Raw genomic sequence first — 16,489 nt, forward strand, 5'->3', positions numbered from 1 at the left:
GCACCGGGAGCCCGACGTGGGATTCGATCCCGGGTCTCCAGGATCGCGCCCTGGGCCAAAGGCAGGCGCTAAACCGCTGCGCCACCCAGGGATCCCCTAACTGCTGTAATAAATAGATCCTTGAATATATGATATTTCAGATATAATAAAAGTCCAGGTTGGTTCCAGGTGCCAAGGAATCTCTGCTCCACAGAGTCATTCAGGGGTCCAGGCTGTGGAGGCTCTGCTACCTTCAACAAGTGACTCTATTGTCATACCTGAGTAGGACTCAGTCACCTGACTGCAAAGCAGTCTGGCAAATGCAGTTTCAGTGTGCCAAGGAGGAAAAGGACACAGGTTTTGTGATCAGCTAACCAGTTTCCGCCACAAAAGATAAGTGTATTTTATTTTTAGGTTAAATATGTATTATCCAATCACTTTTTACCAGTGGTGGTAAAAATTCACATCCCCACTAACAATATCTGAGAGGGCCCATAACCTTGAATCTTTGCCAGTACTAAACAGTATCATTTTTTACATTTGTCCAAATCTGATGAATAATGATATTGCCTCTGTTTGAATTTCCTGGAATAGTAATGGTTGAGTGTATCTTTTCCTAAGTTTCGCAGTCATCTGGCCAATTTATTTCCATCTTTTAAAATTTTACTATTTGTTTTCTATGTTCCTTTTTGTCTCTTTTCTTGCCTTATTTTAGATAAATTAATTTTTATCATTCCATTTCTCCCCTCTATTAGTTTTTTAATTTTAAATTTTGTTCTATTACATTTTTAGAGGCTACCCTAGAATTTAAACATACCTTCTTGACTTATGAAAATCTCATATACTATTGCAGGTAGGGTTCTCCAGGAGGCCAACTCTGAGATGGAGGTTAGTAGTGTTCAGTGTCTACTGGGGAGATGATCTGGGGCTTATCTTTAGATGAAGGGAAGGAAAAGAAAAAGGTTTGGCAAAGGGAGAAGTCTTGTGGTATTGCATTTCCAATGAAGGCCTAAATGTTACTGGCTTGGGGGAGCATAGTTTGTGTTAAGGGCAGCCTGAGTGGCCTCATCCCAAACAGAAGGCATGAGGCCTAATGATCATGACACAGGCCATAGCCTTTTCTCTCCGTCTTTACTGTAACATATTTGTTTGTTATCTGCTGCCTGCCCAACCTATTTGCCCATAATCCCTAATCCACCTGCTTTTGGCTGCATCCAACTAATACTTCCTTACCCTTTCATTTTCTCACCATTGCTCTTCTTTCACCTCTACACCCTCATCTTCATCCCTGAGTTCCTGTTGTGCAGACCCATGCTTGTCAGGGCAGACAGAAGGGAGCAGGTTCTCAGGAATCACTTTGTGAGTAATAATGAGGTACACAGAAGGATGGTGCCTGGAATGTTTTCATTACCAGAAACAGGGAAAGACCTGGGAGTGCAACAGTCTTGGGTGTCCTCACTCTAGTCTGCAAGTGACATGCCAGTGATGTTGTGGATTGCATCAGCAATTTTTATGAAAAATATAAAAATACTCTCATCAGCAGATCAATACTTTCTTCAGCTTTTCTGCTCCCCATCTCACTTAGAGAGTAATTGTTTGAAAATTTAAATATAGCATTGCAAGCTTTTGAGCAAAATCAAGACTTTGGAAAACTTACAAAATAAACAATTTGGTTCCTTTAACAAATAAATTTCAAGGGAAAAGATTGAGAGGGAACCTAAGGTTGAAAAAAGAGTCAAGAGACAAATCGGGGGTGTCTCAATCAGTTAAGCTTTTGACTCCTGATCTTGGCTCAGGTCTTGATCTCAGGGCCATGATTTCAAGCCCTGCATTGGGTTCCATGCTGGGTATGGAGCCTACTTAGAAAAAAAAAAAAAAAGGAAAGAGAGAGAGACAAATCAATCAATTGAAATGTATAGACATTATTTGAATTTTTATTAAATATACTGTTAAAGAAGCATGACATTTACAAGACAATTAGAAATGTGAACATTGGTTGGATATTTGATATTAAAGAATTATTATTAAGATTTTAGATGTGAAAAAAAAAAGATTTTAGATGTGGCAGGGGTGCCTGGCTGGTCAGTAGAGCATGTGACTCTTGATCTCAGGGTCATTAGCTCAAGCCCCACATTGGGCATAGTGAGTACTTGAAAAAAAAAAAAAGATCTTAGGTTATGATAGTGGTATTGTAGTTGCGTTTAAGAAAGAGTCCTTGTACAAACATTATATGTTCTCATTCATGTGGGGAATATAAATAATAGTGAAAGGGAATATAAGGGAAGGGAGAAGAAATGTGTGGGAAATATCAGAAAGGGAGACATAACGTGAAGACTGCTAACTCTGGGAAATGAACTAGGGGTGGTAGAAGGGGAGGAGGGCGGGGGTGGGAGTGATTGGGTGACGGGCACTGGGGGTTATTCTGTATGTTGGTAAATTGAACACCAATAAAAAAAATATTAAAAAAAAAATAAATAACATAAAAAAAAAGAAAGAGTCCTTTTAGAGCACATACTGAAATATTTGTGGGTGAAATGAAATAATGTTTAGGATGAGCTTTGAAATAATATGATGAAGGAAGCAAATAAAAGTCTAAATCATGTAAAATTGTGAATGGATAGTTGTAAAAACCGAGTGAAGGGAACATAGGGGTTTGCTGTTCTTTTTTGTCTGCTTTTGCATGTGTTTGAAGTTATCCATAACAAAAGGAAAAAGCTCTCTGTATCTTTGGGCAACTTTGTAGAAAGAGTTCCAAACAGCTCGCAATTAATACAACTCACCCTGTTTATTCCATTTTGCATAATGTCTCCAAACTGAAGCTTCTGGGTCTGAATAACATAGCACATATTGTGGGGTGGATTTTCAATTTCACATAAAATGCATATTGGCCGAAAGCCTGGTCTTTTTTACACTGAATGCTTTGCAAGGGATCGTCCAGGTTATTATTCCATTTTGTGTGTGTGTGTGTGTGTGTGTGTCTAATACATTCGTGCCTTTGAAATGTCTGTCACATGCTGTAAGACTGCCCTAACATTTTAGAGACCACTCTTGATCCTGAATATTCCACACAAAGAGTGAATGGATAAAATGAAATTTGTTAGGATTTCTCTCCACATAGCTAAATATTAGTTGAGTCTACACTGGGTGTCAGGTAAGTATTTCACATGCAGTGTTTCATGAAATACTCATAATTACTCTGTGGAAAGGTACAACCAGTATAACACTTTGTTTTTTTTTACAATGAGTAAACGGAAGCTTGGAGAGTTTACCTAACTTCTCCAAGGTCACAAAACCGGTATTTAAGGAATGAAATCAGCTGGTGTTTGAAACCTAGGCTGTATGCACTCTGCCATGAACTCCAAGTTCTATGGTAATTCAGTTTATTGCAGATTAAATTAAATTTAGGCTTTTTGAAATGTGGATATTTTGGCAAAAAAAAAAAAAAAAAAGATTAAAACAAATAAAACCAAATGTCAAAGCTCCAAAGACATCTTTAAGTTTGCTAGAATTTAAAGTTTATGGGGCTGGGCAGCGTGAGGTGGTTGCTCTCGTGGGAGTGACCTTCCATGAAGCCTTCTTCCTCAGAGCACCTCACAACTGCACATGGTACATTTTCTTCTTTCTCTTGGCCACCGAAGGCAAGGACGAGATAGCCTTACTTAATTTACAGGACTTGGCAATCCTGGTGATGACCCAAGATCTTGTTTTCCACAGGTCCTGTTACACTGTCATTGGCAGTACACCAGGTATTTCTCAGTCTCTTAGCAGACTGTCAGTATAAGACTCTCTTCCCAGGCATGAGATGGTGGCCAGATTGAGTTCAGGAGAGAAATAGATCAGTCCTCCATGAAGACCTCCAGCATTTCCTAGGTTAGTTTTGGTTTTCAGTTCCTTTGGGTAACTTAAGGCCAGGAAAAGACAAATTTCTCACCATGGTAGGAATAGGGGAAGTCTTGTAAGGATGATTAAGATCCACGATGGAGAATAAATCCATCCCATCCTGGAATATTCTTTAGGGCTCATTTTATAGTGCTCTGAAGTATGCTTATCTATGTGGTAGCCAAGAAAAGCCCATAACTATGTGGCTATTGCTATAGGATGTGGCTGTGAACTTGTAGTTTTTGATAGTGATGACTTTGGAAAGAAGTCGGAAATTGGGAGTAGCCAAGTTTGAAATCCCTTGAGAAGATGAACCATGCCAATAGGCTTGAGAAGGAGGCATCCATTCAAAAGACCCAGTAAGTGAAGTCCCTGTCATAAAGCACATCAGTTCTTTGTGACTGTATTGAGGCTCCTGGGCGAGAATCAAGCACCAGGGGTAAAGAGGAGTATAGTTAGGTGGGCTGGATCAGTTACTTTGAAGTGGGAGCAGCAGGTAGCGCCTATGAGGCCAAACTTCTGAGAAATTTAAGACCTTATCAGGAACAGCCCTCTCATCAGATGATAGAGTTCTATTGCCCCACAGACTACCTATGAAAGGTTCTATGTTTTGTGAATGTATAACTTGCTGGCTAGAGGCTCAGGACTGATGTTCAGTCTCCTCCCAGCTCTTGCTATCCAGCTGTTTAGCAAGGCACCTGTTCACAGGGACTCTGGCCATTTCTTTAGAGAGCCAAGACATGGCACTTGCTCCACTTTTTTTCCCCACCTAGGAGGGAGAATGTTTCCTGGGCATTCTTTAAGGTGAAACTTCAGACCACTGCCTTTACGAGATAGGATTTTCCACACTACAAAATACTTCTCTTCGTAGTGTCACTGAATCCAGATGCTTCTTGATACTCCAGCTCCCCCATAAATACGGCTACTCAGAAAAGAATTCAGAGAGCAGATTTCTTCCTTCTCTCTACCTTTTAGTTTTAGCTCAATTGCTTCTTTGGCCCAGTGGCTGGTTCCACAGAAATAGCATCTCATTGACGTTTAAAGAGCAGATCTTAAGGCAAGTTGTACATTTCACCTTTGGTGTGGATTACCCGTAACTCTGCTTTGGCCTCTTGGATTCATATGCAAACAATTTATTAAGGCCGTGCTCCTAGGAGAACAGGTAAGGAAGTGGAGGGACCAGAACAGGGAACAGGAGGAAGCTATTCAAATTACTATGGCTGCATAACAGATTACCACAAAACTTCGTAAAGTGCTGGCACCATTTAGTTTGCTCACAAATCTACAATTTGGGCAGGGTTCAGTGTGACAGCTCATTTCTGCTCTATTTGGCACTGGCTGGAGTGGCTCAGAGACTAGGGGTGGGATCCTGTGAAGGCTGGTAACCTCAGGAAGGCCCCTGTATACCCCGTGTATACCCCGTGCACTGAAAAACAGAACACTGAGGCTGAGCTTCCAGCAAAGAAAGAAGTTTAATTTGCAAGGCAGCCAAAAGAGCTCCAATCTGCCTTCCAGGACAAAAAAACTCCAAAAAACAAACAAAAAAATCCCCCCTAGAAGTGGGAGGGGTTCATGAGATTTTAAGGAGAGTTTGGACGGATGTGACTGGAGGCCTGAATGGGTTGAGTAAAGTCTAGCTAACTATTGGTTCACACAGGCGCGTAGCTCATCAAGCTCTGTCCCGGGAGGTGGGCGTCTTGCTTCCTGGAAAACAGCTTGAGCAAGTATCTTGTGACCTGCTGGTCAGAGAATTTATCTGTAGGAACCTTACGGTCCATTACCTCGGCTCCGAGCCACTGAGAAGCGGGCGGTTATAAAGTCCATTGTGAGAATCAGTGTGCCTGGGGTTGTGGTTTACTTCCCTCTCACTGCCCTAAACCTAAGACAACAATAGTTTAGCCTTGTTTTAAGTAGATTAAAAGTTTATATGCAAAGCACGGGTTTCAGGCTCAGGTGGTGGATTCTGGCTGTGAGCTGGAACCCCTCCACGTGACCTCTCCCTAGAACATAATAGGTAGGGGGAAAAGTTGTAAGAGGGTGCTGTTTTTAGTATGATGCAGCATAGACGTAATAACTGCAGCCCATTGTGGGTCACATATAGGTACACATAAGAGAAGTAAAAGTATGAAAATACCAAAGGATAAATAATCAGTTCAAAATAATTATCACATCTAGCCGTAGATGTTCAAACCTCATCTGATATTTGTGGAAAAAAGATTTGAAGCAAATACGATAAACTATTAATATGTGTTACATATGTATTAAAAATCATGGATATTTACTATTATTTGTATCTTTCTACATACAAACTTTTTTTCAATAAAGGAAAAACTTTGGAAAATAAGATCTTTTAAGTTGAAGGTATTTACATTATTATTATTACCTAAAAGAAGTAGGTGGGTTGAGGTGAAAATGCAGCAGCATGGGATGAAAAAAAAAATGAGTGAAATAATGGATTGTAAGAGAGTTAAGACATGAATTGCAGGTTTAAACCTGTAATGGAGTTTTGTAGTGCAGAGTACATATTGTGGAAAACGAAACTTTTCTCTGAATGTAGAGAAAAAGGGAGAAAAAATGATGAGGGAAAGGATAAAGGAGCCAGAAAAAAAGAGATCAGCAAAAGTGATGGTGTTCTTGAGGCGGGGGGGGGGGGGGGGGGGGGGGGGGCACTCTCCAAACTGGTGATAATCAGTTATCCAAACAAGTGATAATCAATGATAATCAAGGGAATAATAGGAAGTTTCCTGGGGCAGAGGAAGACTTGAAAAAAGTTTGAAAGGATTCAGGTGTTCAGGTGGTCCTGATAAGATTCACAAAAGAAGTCTACTCCTAGACTCTTCCTGTGTCTTTTGAATTATAAGGCTATAGAAAAAGATACTTAAGCACCCAGGTTCAAAATGATCTACCCAGGAGTAGAAACCTGGCTGGTCTTAGATTTTTCTCTGCAGAACTACAGGCCGGAAGACAATGGCAATGCACAGTTTTGAAGGTTAGGAGGAGAGAATGTTGCGACCCAAGAATTGTCTTAGTTTGTGAAGATAATATTCAAGTTTTTGCAATTTGCCAAGTTATCTCAGGGTCCTGAAATCAAGCCTGGCATCGGGCTCTGTGCTGGATGTGGAGCCTGCTTAAGATTTTCTCTCTCCCTCTCGCCCCCTCTGTCCCTGCCCCATTGCTCTCTCTCTCTCTCTCTCTCTCTCTCTAAAACAACAAAAACTACTTCTTTTCTAGTCCAAAACAAGGACCGCAATATTTAAATGACATTATGTTTGCAGAATTACTAGACCCAGAAAGTACACTTTCCTTCCCTCCACTGAAACTGATTTTTTCTTCAGCAATATAACAGCATTGCATTGACAAAGAACTTGAGTAACAATCTCTGCTCTTAGAACTCATTTTGAATGACCTGAGTGTACAGGTTTTTTTTTTTTTTTTTTTGTAATTATGAAAAATGAGTAAACTACCAGTGGCAGATATTATCTATGATTAAGACCCTCTTTGTAACATCTTCCAACTAGGACTTGTGAGTGACTCTTCTTGGGTTAATTGTACTTAAAATCAGAATATGTAATATACTCTTAACTGTTAAATTATGCATAGAAAAAAACTTTAAAGAAATAGTAAATGAAATTCTGTATGGTGGTGGTGAAATTCTGCATGATTTTAATTTTATGTATTTCTATATTTAAACAATTTTCTACAATAATAAATTACATTTTTATGTCAGAAAAATAGCTATTATGAAAATCAACATATATATGTTTTATATATATCACATAATACAAATTAGGTAAATGATATATAGGAGGAAAAGACTGAGAAAAGTATACCACGGTGTTGAATGGACAGTCTGCTGTCTTTGGCAGTTAGAACTACAGATGGTTTTTTTTCTTTCTTCTCTTTCTTTATTTTTAAAAACAGTTTTTACATGTGAAATGGCTATTTATTTTTTCCTACTGAAAAATTTTTTTATAAATATGCTAAAATAAAAAATATTTAGCCTAAGAATGCTAAGATGAATGTATGTAGAAAAAATATACTTTCCATTTTTAATTCTTCAAAGTAGTGTTTATTTAAACTATAGTCCTTGTAGAGGCTGCTTTTAGGCAATAGGCTTGGAAAATGGAAACTTGAGCAAGGCAAAAGGGACCACAGTGACCACCAAGCTGGATGCAAATTGACCTATTGAGTGACCCACCTCAAAATGGCTGTAGGTCCTAACTGACCAATAGGCTACTTAAAACCAAGCACAGTTCCTAAAATTACCAAAAAGGGGAAATTCTGTATATCCCCATGTGACCCCTCACTCTGCCCTATAATAACTATTATGGGTGGTGCTAATAATTATAATAATTAACTATAACCCCTCACCACCGCCTCTCTCCTTGGCCGTCCTGCCAGCTGTGTCCTTGCAGTGTATTCAGTAAGCTTCTACTTCCTTTGTCTTGCCTCTGGTAAATACTTCCACCACCCAGGGCCCCCATCCTATCATCACACCTCAGTCCTCTTCTCTTACAAATAAATTGCTTTAAAAAAAATTCAGGTGTAGTTAACACACAACAAATAAATTGCTTTCAAAATTGATGATGGTTCAAACACTGAAAGTCGCTGCAAGACTCACGCTAAGGGAATACTGTTAACAAAAGTAATTAAAGTAAAATAGCTATGATGAAATTAATACTTTTAAAAAGAAGTATTACAATGAAATAGACTTGAGTTTTGGTCTTGAAATTTCAAACCATAGTTTTAGAGAAAAACGGGCTTTTGAGTTGAGTTCAACTTCCTTATCTGATGAATGAGGAAACAGTGAAAAGTGAGGTGAGTAGCTTTGAGTTTCACATTAATTTGCGTGAGAATTCAGGGTTCCAGTGATTTCTCTTACCACCCCGCTCCTGGAGAGGACTCTCTTTGAGGGTGATACAGAAGAAAGTGACATATGCAGACTATTTACCTACTCATCTTTGCATGCAAATAAAATATGGCCTATTTTTGTTTTTGCAATTATGTGAAGCACTTTTAGATTCCTGAGTCATAGCCCCATGGCTAAAGCTGACTGGTGACCATCTTGAAAGGAAGCACAAAATCCCCAAGGCTATTCTTCTTACTCAGAATTTTACCATAGAATTTCACTGGAGGAAAATCTATGTGGAGTTCACTGAAAATCGAACAGCTTCTGAGATTAAACTAGCAAAATATATTTAGTTCCTCTTGTACTGTTTTTTAGATTAAAATCAGTGAAACATTCACTTCAAAAGGTATTTCAGATTTTACTGAACCACTATATTTGCAGAATAATGAAAAACATCTATCAAATCGTCCATCTTTAGATTCTAGAGTTTAGAAGATAAGAGAACAATGATGAGGAAAATGATTGTATAGGCATGGCAGTGGTGTGGGGTGGTGCTAATAATTATTTCACTTGCAGTGGGCAGGCATCCAAGGATATTCCAGGCAAGTCTTATTTTCTGACGTGCATTCTAATCTTATGAAGGCACCGTAGCTAATTTTTTTGAGATATATATGAGATTGGACTCTGGCATTGAATTTTTCTGAATATGTGGCGGCATAATGACATATTATCTGGGATTTTAGGCTCCCCTTTGATGTGCAAGTGATCAAATTTACCATTTCCACTAGATGGCATTAGAAACTTCTGAAGCCATGAACTAATTAACTAGTCACCTTTGTTATGCTGTAATCACACCTGCATGTTTTAAGAGGTGGTTGGCATTCGACTTTCTGGTGTGTTTTCACTCTGATGCCAGGTACACAGTTAAGATATTGGTATCAGGTCTCTCCCTCAACATAAATAGCTTGCTGGGATTATCAGAATGTCATTCCACATCTCGTATTCCAAGGAAGTTTCAAAAGCAATGTATACCCTCACCTCGCCGTAAATCAAAACCAAGGAACACTACCTCCTCCTGTCCTAGCGTGGTAATCAGTTTAGAGCAAACATATAAGGTGAAAAGAGTAAACCAAAATATTCCTTTCCTAGCATTCAGGAGAATTTTTGTTTGTCTGTTTCTTTCTTTCGAACAGGATGCCGGATTTCAAACACGAGGGGGCCAAAAGAAAATCTGAAGATTTGTCAGCTGCTTCTAGTGGTTGCTCCAGAGGAACTGTGTCGGTTTTTAAATTATAAATGAAAATTTACGGTGACTAGAATGGGTACACTTCCATGGTTTTGAAAAGCCTTTGCTTCTGTAGTTGGTCTGTCTAGCGAAACCAAGAAATAGTAGGTTTGGTGTGTGTATGTGTGCGTATGTGTCTTTTCCTTTGCTCACGGTGGCGTGTCTCTGTGGCTGCTGCTCTAGTCACCACTCCTGCCTGCTTCCTAGCCTGGCTTTCATCATTTCTTCCTGTTGATTGGTGTCACCTCGCAAGCTTAGAATGTCTGCCTGTCTGTTCAGAGTGTGAACACATTCCTCAGAATGCTGATCTGCTCGTTTCACACCAGTGTCAAAATGACTTATTAAATTCAGCACCCCGTGATACTCAGTGGCTGATGTGTTGCTGTCCAAACAGTAAATGACAATAAGCATATGCAGCTGGTGGGCCTAGCAAACTCATTTAATTTGATAAAAATGTCACTGCAACATGCTTTAAATCGCTGTCCTTTTCATCATTGCTAATTGCTAGCTATAGACCTTTTTCCTATGCTTAATACAAGTGTTAGAATACTGCTCCTTCCAGCCTGATTAAGAATTAAAAAAAAAAAAAAAGTGAATTCTTTTTTCAGTGGCAGCATTATTTCATCAAGAGATGGATTTTGCTCTTAATTAGCCAACATGCCACTAGGGAAGCTTCAGAGTCATGGGTGTGAAACAGCCTCAAGCAGGAGATCAATCTAAAGGAAAAAAATGGTGGCTGGGGAATAATTGGCAGCTCTGGTGAACGTGGGCTGGTTATAACAGTGACAATATGTTCCAGTGGAATATCACAAACCTCTCTCCTCTATTTCCAACTTGGCACATTTCAAGCTCAACAAAAGCTGAACAATATATCCCATGGTTATTTGTCTATTGTTTTGTATTTTTTTCTTGCTGCTTCATTGAGGTTTTCTCATATGTTGCATTGAAAATCTGGACATTTCCCCCAAATGGATTAGGGGATTAAGAAAGAAGATGAATTCTAAAAATAATCCTTCAGTAGCTTGGTGTTTAAAAACAGATCTGGAACTGATCCATACAACAGAAAACAGGCAAACTTGCACTAATTTGCTAAACCCAAATGTTGATTTAAAATACACACATACACACGCATGCGCACACACAAATCAAACTCAAACTTTTTTTGAACGATGTCTACCAGATTAAATAGGAACGGACTCGATTTTTTTATTATACAGTGAAAAAAATGGCAACATAAATTTTTTTTCTCAAGTGAGTTGATATTTAATTTGCTTAAAATTCCTACTTTTGTTTTGCTTTTAAAATAAGCTTGTGTTTGGAGCCCAACTCCTGGAATAAATGAACTGACAGCCACATAGGCTACCAGGCCCTCTGCTCACCCATTAGTACCTTGTTCCGGGAGGCTTTATCTGGGATTTGACTTGTGAAAAATGGTCTGAACAAAGAAAGGAAATCTGCCCTTCTTCCTGATGTTCTTGCATTTTAGATGTTGGTAGCCTTTCTCCTTCCCTTCATTAAACATGGAGCACTGATCCTGTATTATCTCCTGTTATTTGTGTGGTCGAATGTATTTCTTAAAAATGTCCATGAAAGGAAATGCACATTTTGGTGCAAGCTGCAAGTGATCTTCCCCGTCCTCTAGCTGTAGGACCTGCTTTAATTGGCCAATCTAAATAAGTCAGTTGAAGAAATGGGTAATCTTCTCTGGAATGAAATTTTGCTTTGATTTCTATTCTACATCTAAAGTTAAAAAGTACATTTTGGTTGCCAGACAATCTCAGGATGTGAGAGGTTGTTTCATTTTCTCTTCTCTTTGGGTGGTCATGGTACCTTTACCTCTCTGGTGTATACAAGAAGAAAATGTCTTTCCAGGAAAGCCCATGGAGGCTCTTCATACTTAAATTGAGTAATGTGGGAGATCAAGACTCTCTCAGATCAGCATGGGTCAACCTGGTCAGTTCCAAGTGAGAAGGGACCAAAGGCTCTTTGTCCTGATTGACATGAGGGGGTGTCATTGACATATTAGAGTCCCCAGAAACTGGTTTTGGGTGCTAATGTGGGTACCTGTTCCATACTTGGCAGGCACATGGTGGAAGGCAAAGCTGGTACCCCTTGGTTGACATGATGGAATGCAGGGAATGCTTTCAGGTTTTCAACCTGTCACAAAATGCCTCAGTCCTGGCTGCAACTCCACTTTACATATCAGTGCCACAGGGTCTATTTCTAAATAAGGTTTGAGCCAATTTTTGAAATATTCAGTTCAGTAGGGGAAATCATTCTTATATCATACTGAATGAGAACTCTGGGTTCTCCAAATTTTGGCCTCCTCTTAACATCACGTTTCATTTCTTGACTGGCAGAGACTCATCTAGAGTCAGTATATTCCCTGACACAAGGTAGAAGATAGTTTTTATTTGACACATTCAAGTTTGTTTTCCCGTCATGCATAAGTAATATATAAAAATAATAGTCTCTTCTGAAATATGAAAGAAAGTCATTATTATAAAGTCACAATCCAGTAATCTCTGGTAATTTCAGTATGTTCTTTATAATGGAGAATCTGTTTCTTGGTTTCTCTCTCTCTTTTCCCCTTTGTTTGTTTCTTAAATTCTACACGAATGAAATAATATGGTGTTTGTCTTTCTCTGATAGACTTATTTTGCTTAGCATTGTACTCTCTAGCTCATCTATGTCATTGCAAATGCCAAGATTTCATTCTTTTTTATGGCCAAATAGTATTTATATAGAATCTATCTATCTATCTATCTATCTATCTATCTATCTATCTATCTATCTCATCTTTATCCACTCAAAAATCAATGGACACTTGGATTGCTTCCATGTCTTGGTTATTGTAAATAATGCTGTTGTAAACATAAGGGGTGCATATATACCTTTGGATTCGTGTTTTTGCATTCTTTGGGTAAATACCTAGTAGTGTGATTGCTGGATCGTAGGGTAGCTCTATTTTTAACTTTTTTGAGGAACCTCCATACTATGTTCCAGAGTGGCTACACCAGTTTGCATTCCCACCAACAGTCACAAGTTTTCCTTTCTTTCCATTTTTTTTTTTGCCAAGATATGGTAGAGGTGCAAAAATAGACACATAGATCAATAGAACAGAATAGAAAACCCAGAAATACACCCACAACTATATGATCAATTCATCTTTGACAAAGTAGGAAAGAATATCCAATGGGAAAAGGAAAGTCTTTTCAACAAACGTTGTTGGAAAAACTGGACAGCAGTGTGCAAAAGAATGAAACTGGACCACTTTATTTTACCATACACAAAAATACATTTAAAATGGATTAAAGGTCTTAATGTGAGACCTGATACCATAAAAATCCTAGAAGGGAACAGAGGCAATAACCTCTTTGACATCAGTCATAGCAACTGCTTTCTAGATGTATCTCCTGAGGCAAGGGAAACATAAGCAAAAATAAGGACCTATTGGGACTACATCAAATTAAAAAGCTTCTGCACAGTGAAGGAAACAATCAACAAAACTAAAATGCAACTTGCAGAATAAGAGGAGATTTTTGCAATTGACATATCCAATAAAGGGTTAATATTCAAAATATATAAAGAACTTCTAAAAAATCACCTGCTTTACTCTTGAAGCTACTTTGGGCTCTAGGTCCATGTTTCTGATGTAAGTGTCCTAATTTGGGGGCTAAATCTGTGTAGAAGGTACTTCAGGATGAACAAATGTTTTGAAAAACATTTTGCACAGGCATGAAGTACCTTTTGACATTTTAATATTTTACTTGAGTTTTTACTTGAGTTTGCCAACCAAATAGTTTGGTTGGGCTATCCTAACTACCCTTGGGCTATCCTAATCCTACAAATCTTTTAAAGATATTTCCCCAGAGGGTTTCCTTTCCATATTTAATAGAAAAGTGTGTAGTAGAAAATAGGAAGCAATTGTTGGGAAATATTGCTCTCAGAAACACAAATGTGGAGATAACAGTCATTCCTAAACAAATGTTCATGATGGTATCATGAATCAATAGGAGTTCCTGTTTTTGAAATGACTGCAACATCAGAATGGGAAGAAAGGCTGAATAACTCAGTTGCTTTATAAATCGGAGTCTTTATCCTCCCCCAAAGACTTCCACAGTTTTTGGGATTCAGTGGCTATTTCTAAAGTGGATACATTCCTGAAAGTGGTCCGTTTAATGCAGCAGTTTGAGAGGCCACCAATAGGTACTAATGGATGAACTATCTCAGAAAAAGAAATTATTGTTAAAAAAGTTCTGTTTGTAAATTCTCCTTACCCATGGAGTGAACTAATTTTTGCTCTTCAACCAAGATTTGGAACTTCACATAGATGTGTTTGAACATAAAATTTTAAAGCCATTGTTGCCCTGGCTACGTGCTTCAGACACCAACCCCCCCACCCCCCCATCGACCACCTGGTTAGTTTTCTGAGAGTTTCTGCGGGAAAGGTTTACAATGGCTGGTTCCTGGTTTGATGTCATATCGATAAATTATGGTGCTTTAAACAGATGTGATCTCACAGCATGGAATCCTTCAGGGTAAAGCTCGTGAAAAGGTTTCTTTCCCCTCTTGGTTTCATTGTAGTTTTGTTGTTTGGAGGTTTTATGTTGTTCATTTAGTTTCCTGGCTATTGGGGTTTTATAGTCGTATTTCCTTTGTTTAATATAATTTCCTTTTTTCTTTTAGCTATTTTTGTTAGGGTGCCCAGAGGCTTCAGTTATGAGTGGCTGTAAAGTAAAATATATTATGATTATTACAATGATAAAGTATAAGCTTTTAAGAGTCTGCTTATATTGACCCATATATTCTCTTTCTCCCTCTCTCTCCAACATACACACAGAGGCACGTTGGGAACACGATAGAAAACGGCTGCCAATTCAAAAGCAGGGAAAGAGCAAACCTGCATATACAAGGGAGCTGCGAGCTGGACTGGCTCCCAGCAGAAGTGAGACTGGGAATCATGGATTCAGTTGCCTCTTCTCTCCTCTGTCATGTGGCCAAAGTCGGCACCTAGGCTTGAACTTAGTCATTACTGCTAACTTCTCAACCTTTTCTGAGCTACCTGACTCCCTGGTGTGCTAGTTTCCTCATCTGTGAGTTGGGAGGTGATATGTTCTTCATATTGAGGTTGAGGCTGTTGCGAGGGCTCAGTGGAAACACCAGGCATGGATCCCGGGATACAGTAGGTGCTTCATAAATGCAAACCAGCATGAATATGAACTCTGCTCCTGCTTGTCCTATGGTGCCTTGCCTCTGGCGGCTGGTCTCTCGTACTCTGGGCTCACTGGGACTTGGCAGTTCTCCCAGGGTGTCTGTCCTTGGTGTCCCAGTACTTACATGTCCTGTGCCATGGGCTCCCTTCCAGCCACAGATCCCGGCTCACTGTGATACAACCTTGCTTCTGCTGGTTGCCATGCTTATAAAGGGGCTGATGACCACTCAAGTATGAGTTGATGATTGACGAATGCCATCCCACCAGACAGTGTTTGCTATATTACAGGATTTGTTTTTATTTTATTTGGCACTAGAAAGGCACTGAGAGTAAAAGGAAACTCTCTGTGATGGTGTAATAAAGGTACTATAATTTTTTTGTGGAGGGAAGGGAGGCTTTTAATCCTGAAACTTTTCATGTCATACCTCGATTTTAGCTGCTGAGTTTCTCTACTCATACTGATCTCTTCCCACACTGGGTTGTATAGTTCCCCTCCACCCCCCCAAATTCAGGTCTACTTGGAACCTGTGAATGTGGTCTTATCTGGAAATAGTCATTGCGAATGTATTCATGTTAAAATAAGCCCTAAATCCAGTATGGCTGGAGTCTTTACATGAAGAGGTAAATTTGGACATAGAGATATATACATACAGGGGATGAAGCTGTGTGAAGACAGAGACAGATTGGAGTGAGGTGTCCATAAGCCATGGAGCAAAAAGGATTGTGAAACCATCAGAAGACAGGGAAGGATTCTTCCCTGTAGGAACATGGGCCCACCAACACTTTGGTTTCCAGCCTCCAGAACTTTGAGAGAGTAAACTTGTGTTGTTTTAAGCTGCTCAGCCTGTAGTACTTTGTCATAGTAGCCCCTGGAAGCTAATGCACTGATTAAGCCAGATATTTGCTAAATGTTCAGGATTAGCCCAGTGGGTCCAGCAATAGGGAGGGGTTGTGGGGAGATTGGGGACAGGTAACTGATGTTGACTAGAGTAGTGGTAGAGTGTAGAGCAGGAGGTGTGTGCTCTTCAGCCGAGGGGTAGGGCACATGCAGGCTATGTGGAAGGATGGTCTTGAGGGTGTTTCTGAATGATGAGCTACCTGTGTTCAATGAGAGTATACTTTACTTTATAAAATGAATACACTCCTAATATATTCCAGGGCAGCCCAGTTGGCTCAGCGGTTTAGCACCACCTTCGGCCCAGGGCATGATCCTGGAGACCAGGGATCGAGTCCCGCGTCGGGCTCCCTGCATGGAGCCTGCTTCTCCCTCTGCCTGTATCTC

The 16,489-nt window shown here is 39.5% G+C and overlaps 1 long non-coding RNA gene across 5 annotated transcripts in view; it reads left to right on the forward strand.

Moving 5' to 3' along the window:
• The window catches only part of LOC144324288 (uncharacterized), a 146,472-nt gene extending 131,621 nt beyond the window's left edge, over window positions 1–14,851 (forward strand). For 3 of the 5 annotated variants that reach the window (XR_013389806.1, XR_013389803.1, XR_013389807.1), the window contains one exon: window positions 9,901–10,353. This is a non-coding gene — a long non-coding RNA (uncharacterized LOC144324288). Of the gene's footprint in view, window positions 1–9,900; window positions 10,354–14,835 lie in introns of those variants that run through there. The other 2 variants (XR_013389808.1, XR_013389805.1) reach the window with 2 other exon arrangements.
• The last annotated feature ends 1,638 nt before the right edge of the window (window positions 14,852–16,489 follow it).

This window comes from Canis aureus, chromosome 11 (genome assembly GCF_053574225.1).
Source record: "Canis aureus isolate CA01 chromosome 11, VMU_Caureus_v.1.0, whole genome shotgun sequence".
In the NCBI taxonomy this organism is placed as follows: Eukaryota; Metazoa; Chordata; class Mammalia; order Carnivora; family Canidae; genus Canis; species Canis aureus.